The following is a 5930-nucleotide window of genomic DNA, read 5'->3' as shown; positions in this document are numbered from 1 at the left end:
AGAGGTGATATTGCCAGTTACTCCTGTACTGAATCAGTTAACTATCCATTTAGATGAGGCATATCTTTCAGATAGGTACCCAGTCTTTATCTGAAGACATCAGGAGAGAGATCTTCTACCCCTTCACATGATATTTTATGCCAGGGGTTAAATGATAATACCGTTAAAAATGTGCTTTATTTCTGATTGGAATTTTTCTGGTTTCAGCTTCTAGCTGGATTTTTGTATGCCTTTTTCCTCTGGATTAAAGATCCCTGTACTGCCTAGTATTTTCTCCCCATGGAGGTACTTATACACTGTAATCAAGTCACCTGTCAATCTTCTTTTTGATAAGCAAACTGTTAGACATTCTCTGTAGCCCTTGTATGATTTGTGTGGCAATTCTCTGTACAGTTTCCAATTTTTCAACATTTTTTAAAAATGTGAACTATACATAGGTCTTGCTATCTGGCTGAGGGGTCTGCAAGCTGGGCTCCTGACCAGAAGGTTGTCCATTAAAGGCTGGATTTAGGTCCAGACCCCAATTTGGTAGTTGGGTGTGCAAGTGCTTCTTTGTCAGGCATTGGTGGTTCAATGGTAGCATTCCTGCTTGCCATGCAGGAGATCTGGGTTCAATTCCCAGCCAATGCAGTACTGGAGGTGAATACTTTGATTTTTCTTATCAGTGAAAGGTAGCACTTAATAAAGATACTTGTGTATCTTTCCCTTACTTCTTGAATTAAAAAAAATAATAAAGCAAGCCTTGGGACTGGACCCAATGATTTTTCAAAACTCCCTTACAGTCTATGGATAGTCCTGGTCACACCAATTCCAAATACAGAAGAAAAATCCCTCCTATTCTGACTTCCATTTCCTTGTTGAGGGAGCCAATGGTAGCCTTTTGTGCTACCATGTCACACTGGGAACTTGTGTTGTTTTGCTTGTCTACTATTTCAAAAGTTTGATGGCAGCCATGACATGTAGTTTTTTTATGTGCAACCAAAGCTATCCATGGGCCAAGCCCACAAAAAGGCATCCCTCTGAGGTCCAAGGATGGAACTGTTCTACATGATAGAAGAAGCACTTTCAAGAACTCCTGAGCCAAAGGAGTCTAATGTCAAAGATAATACCATCAAAGTCATTCCACAACACCCCACTAAGGACTACCTTGCAGATTCACCAGCTTATCAAGAAGCCTTAAAGGCAGCTAAGCAAGTGAAGAAAAACAAAGTATGTGATCCTGATTGCAGACCACCTGAAATTTATAAGCAAGATGAAAAAAAAATCTCATTAGCTACACATTATTATTGTCAAATCTGGAAATATGAACATATTCTCAGAGACTTGAGCAATGCCAGAATCATTATCATATTCAAGAAAGCAGATAGGTTGAATTGTAGCCGTTATTGTGGTACTGAAGTCTTGTCTATAGATAAAAAGATCCTCACTCCTATTCTCCTCAATAGACTGACTTTCATTGGTAAGGAGATTCCATCCAAATCCCAATGTTCCCTTAAGACCATTCAGAGGTACAATAGATGTGGTATGTGTTGCTAGACATCTGCAGAAGAAGTACCATGGGCAGCATCAAAATCTTTATATGGCCTTCACTGACCTGACTAGGGCCCTTGATTCAGCACATAGAGAGATCCTATGGGAGTTCTTGATGATATCTGGATGCCAAGGAAAATATGTTACCATTATCAGATTTCATGACAATGACATGATAGCAAACATCCTATGCAATGGCTCAGCAATGGACCCCTTCATTTTTAGAACTGGAGTCAAGCAAAGATATATAATTGCACCAACAATTTTTTTTTCATCTATATTGCATCTATTCCCCATTTCATTACTGACAGACTTCTGTCTGGAGTCAGCACCCAGTACTGCATGGATGAGAATCTCTTTAACATACTATAATATCAACCAGTTATGTTCCAAATCTAAGATAACCAACATCTCCACTACTGCTCTTCCATAATCTTATGACTATGTTATGTCTGCCCACTCAAGTGAAGAGCTCCAGGTTACTCTTGATTGCTTCTGTGAAGCACATGAAATACTTGGACCCACTGGGTGAGTCTACACATTCATTAATGCATAGTGGTTACTGCACATTCAATTTAGTACTTGTATAATCAAATAAATACACAATAACTGGAGTTGTTGAGCAGCAGCAGGTAGGCAAATAAAGAGATTCAAGGATACATTGAAGGCCAATCTGAAGAAAAGTGATATTAACATGAATACCTGGGAGGCTCAAGAATCAAATAATTCCCGGTGGCACTGTGATGTATGCCAAGGCATCAATCATTTTGAGCTAACTCACCATACTATGGAAGCAGGAAGATGAGAGAGACAAAGGGAATGAACTGTGACTTAAAGTCAACAGAAACTATATACTACATCTGCAGTTGAACATGTGGATTTCAGTTGGCCTCTTCAGACATCTACAGACTTCCAGAAGACTATCCTATTGACTAGAACCTTCATCCTCATGTAGAAGGAGTGCTGATGATGGTTTGGCTCTTTTAATTTTACTAATTAATATTTATATTGCAGTAGCATGTGATTGTCCCACCCATTGTGATACTGGCTATAGAGTTATAAAGTAAATGACAGCCTGTGCCCCCAAAAGCTCATGGTCTAAAAATTCAAGCTCTATTACTAGCTTTCAACTTGATTTTCAGCACAGCCTTATTATTCCATGTTTTCACATTGGCTCCCAGCTAGCCTGTACATGTGTGTTACTGTGCAGTATTTACTGCACAGTTAGTTTACTACCAGTATTTATAGGTAGTAGCTAACTGCACAGTAGACTAATTTACTGCACAGTAAATGTGAGCATGGGTAGACAGTGATGCTTTGCTGCACAGTAAACTAACCTACTGTGCAGTAAAGCGTCTCATGTAGACACCCCACACATACAACCTATGCACTTTTCCAGGTAGATATGGATCACAAAAGTTCCTTCCTGAAGTTCATTGTCCCCATGGATATACTGAATCACTTTTTAGCATGTACAGTAGTCAAGTTTAGATCCTCAGGGATATTTTCATGCTAAGATAGAAATGGAGAAGGAATTGACTCATCTTAGTCAAATTCTGTCTATTGCAAGGGGTAGGATAGGTCATGTTCAGTAACTTAGATGTCTAAAACCTATGTAAGTGGCACTTAAGACGTGTTCAAGCAGACTAGGATCTGGGCCTTCATCTCATGGTCTTAATTCCCCATCTGTAAAATGGGATTTATAATGCTTTATTTTTGTCTTGGTGATCACCAGCTCTTCAAGAAAGAGACTCTCTGGGTATGTCTACACTAATATTTGGGGTTCACTGTTTTTTGCTTCCAAATGGCCCAAGCTATGGGAGCTACCACTCCATATCTGTATCTTAACTTGTTTCCCCTGATGAGGAATGGAAAAGTACTGAAAGAAGTGTATACATGTTGGGTCAGGATGGAGGGGGAAGATCTGGGTGAAGGCTGAGCAGGAATAACACAGCGGCCTTCAGGATAAACTTATCAGAAAGCAGCTTGAGAAAACTCGCTCAGCTCAGCCAGACACCAAGATGAGTTGCTGTCAGACTGCCAAAAGCCTGTTGCAAGGCGGGTTGACCTGTATGTGATTTATCAGCATATAAAGCAGCCTGTTTTTTACTCTCATTGAGCATCAGCCGTCTCTTGCTGTTCTCCCATGGCCATGCAAAATAAAGCGCTTCTGTTAGCCAAACAGTGATCCTGTCTGACTTTCTGCATCATCTTGGGGGCTCAGCCGGGACATGTCCTTACACAGACCACCCCGAGTAGGACCCTCGTCTCGGCTCTTCAACTCCGTCACTCCAAGAAGGCTCTCCTTGACTCAGTTCTTTGGCTCTGCGGCTTTGACACTCCAGTCTTTGATTTACCATCCATCTGTTTGGCTCTGGAAAAATCCCTGGCCAGGGTGAGTACCTGCCTGTTTTGGTGTCAGTAAGTCCTATGCATGACAATGGGTAGCCCACCCAGTTTATGTTTCTAAAATATGGGCAGTCAACGCAGTACTTAATTAAATGGAACTGGTATACCGATGGTGACCCCAAATTGTGCTGGCCCTTAGATGGGTCATGGGTTCATCATATCCTTAAACACCTCCAAGACAATTTGGAAAGTAAGCACCCTGTTCAAATGGAAGCCTGGTACCTATGGGAAGACATGCCATAAGCGTACTCTCTTGGCTTCCCATAAGAATAATGAAGAAAAATTTAAGAAGCAAATTGATCACCTTCAAAATCAAGTTAAAGATCTCCAGTGTCAGGGGCTGACCCCGTCTGCCCCTTGTTCACCAGGTCTGGCTAGGCTTTACCCGGCCTGGCCTCCGCCACCGGACAATCCACCCCAGATGATTTGTTGGATCACTGGGTCCCATTTCCACTAGCACCCGCCGGTCCCGTGGCCTCAGGCACTGTTGCATCTGCTGCATCGGCTTCCCCAGCAACTCCACCAGCCCTTATCCCTGGTCCTTCATCTCCCTTTACCACCATCACTTTTGATTCTCCTACGGGGGATGGGTTCAAAATTGACGTCCCCCTGGACCTGCATGATGGGTGGACCATATATTCAGCTTCCCTAGAACAGCAGAACACCCCAGTCAAATTGACCCTCCGGAACGAAAATAACTCTACCACCTAGGTAGACTGCCAAAGGACCCCTGTAAGGAAGACTCACTGGGTCAGAAAGCTTGCACTGTATCCCCTCCGAGAATACCCTGTGCCAGGGGGGCAACCCATGGTAGTTCATGTCCCCTTCTCACCATCAGAAATCATCTCTTGGTCGACCACCTTCCCTAAACTCCATGATGACCCTACCAGATTTGCTCAAAAACTCCAAACCCTCTTTGAGGTTTATAAGCCAACCCACAGTGATATTCAGATGCTCCTCAGTGGTCTTCCTGGAGACCAGAAAGACACCCTCCTTAAAGTGGCCAACTGGCCTCTTCAAGATCCCAGCAAGGAACATCTGCCGAACCTCCATAAACAGGTCCTTGAGGCCATCCCCAGGGTCTCCCCACAAAAAACAGACTGGTCCAAAATTTCCACCTGCAAGCAAAAGCCAGAAGAACATCCTGCCAACTACTATTCTCACCTGGTCCAAGCCTTGAAGGCACATTCTAGCAGACAGGACCCAGAAACTAGCCTCCCTGCCATGATTATTCAGATCTTTGTTTTAGGGCTGTTACCTAGGATCTCCAAGCCCCTGCAAAACACCATGATCAGATGGGAAACTAAACCTTTTACCGAAGTTTTGGCTGCTGCCACTCACTTCTATACTAAAGCCCAACAGCAAAAATCAAAGGCTCAGGACAAACTGATGGCTTTGCAAATCAGAGATCTCCAGAGTGGCGCCAGCGGGACCATTTCGCTCGGCCCAACCAGCCGGTCCCTCTGACATTCCCAATGATGTCTGCCACTACTGTAAGCAAAGAGGCCGCTGGAAGAATGAGTGCCCGAACAGACCCCAGGGGCCCCCGCTGTTAGTTAGTGCCCCTCCATTTCAGCCAGGTGCCCACTGAGCTCCACTGCCCAAACCAGCTCCTCTCCAATCCCTTGAAGGTGAAAATCAGTATTAGGACAGCTGAGAAAACCCAGAGACTCTAGGCCCTTTACTTTCTACCTTTCCCGATGCTACGATACCTGCTAATGTGGAACAACAAACTGTTCCTTTCCTCGTCGACACCGGTGCTTCCTTGTCTATGCTTAGCTCTGGTTTTGTTTCTAAGGTTCCGGTTTCTGATAAAGTAATCACTGCTGTAGGTATTGGGAATCAACCCATTAACCACCCTGTTACACAGCCACTCTCGTTTACCTTGGGTCCCCTTACTGAGCAACATGCCTTTTTGCTGAGTCCTTGCGCCTCTGTAAATCTGTTGGGGTGAGACCTCCTTTGCAAATTGCGGGCAACAGTTCACTGTT

The 5930-nt window shown here is 43.7% G+C and overlaps 1 non-coding gene across 1 annotated transcript; it reads left to right on the top strand.

The window, feature by feature from the left end:
* Positions 1–559: 559 nt before the first annotated feature.
* On the top strand, positions 560–630 carry TRNAG-GCC (transfer RNA glycine (anticodon GCC)). The gene has a single exon. It is a non-coding gene; the product is annotated as a tRNA-Gly (tRNA).
* The last annotated feature ends 5300 nt before the right edge of the window (positions 631–5930 follow it).

This window comes from Crocodylus siamensis, chromosome 1 (genome assembly GCF_052110815.1).
Source record: "Crocodylus siamensis isolate JL-2025a chromosome 1, ASM5211081v1, whole genome shotgun sequence".
Classification (NCBI taxonomy): domain Eukaryota; kingdom Metazoa; phylum Chordata; order Crocodylia; family Crocodylidae; genus Crocodylus; species Crocodylus siamensis.
The sequence above is the reverse complement of the archived record's forward strand: the minus strand, read 5'-3'. Positions and strand labels throughout refer to the sequence as shown.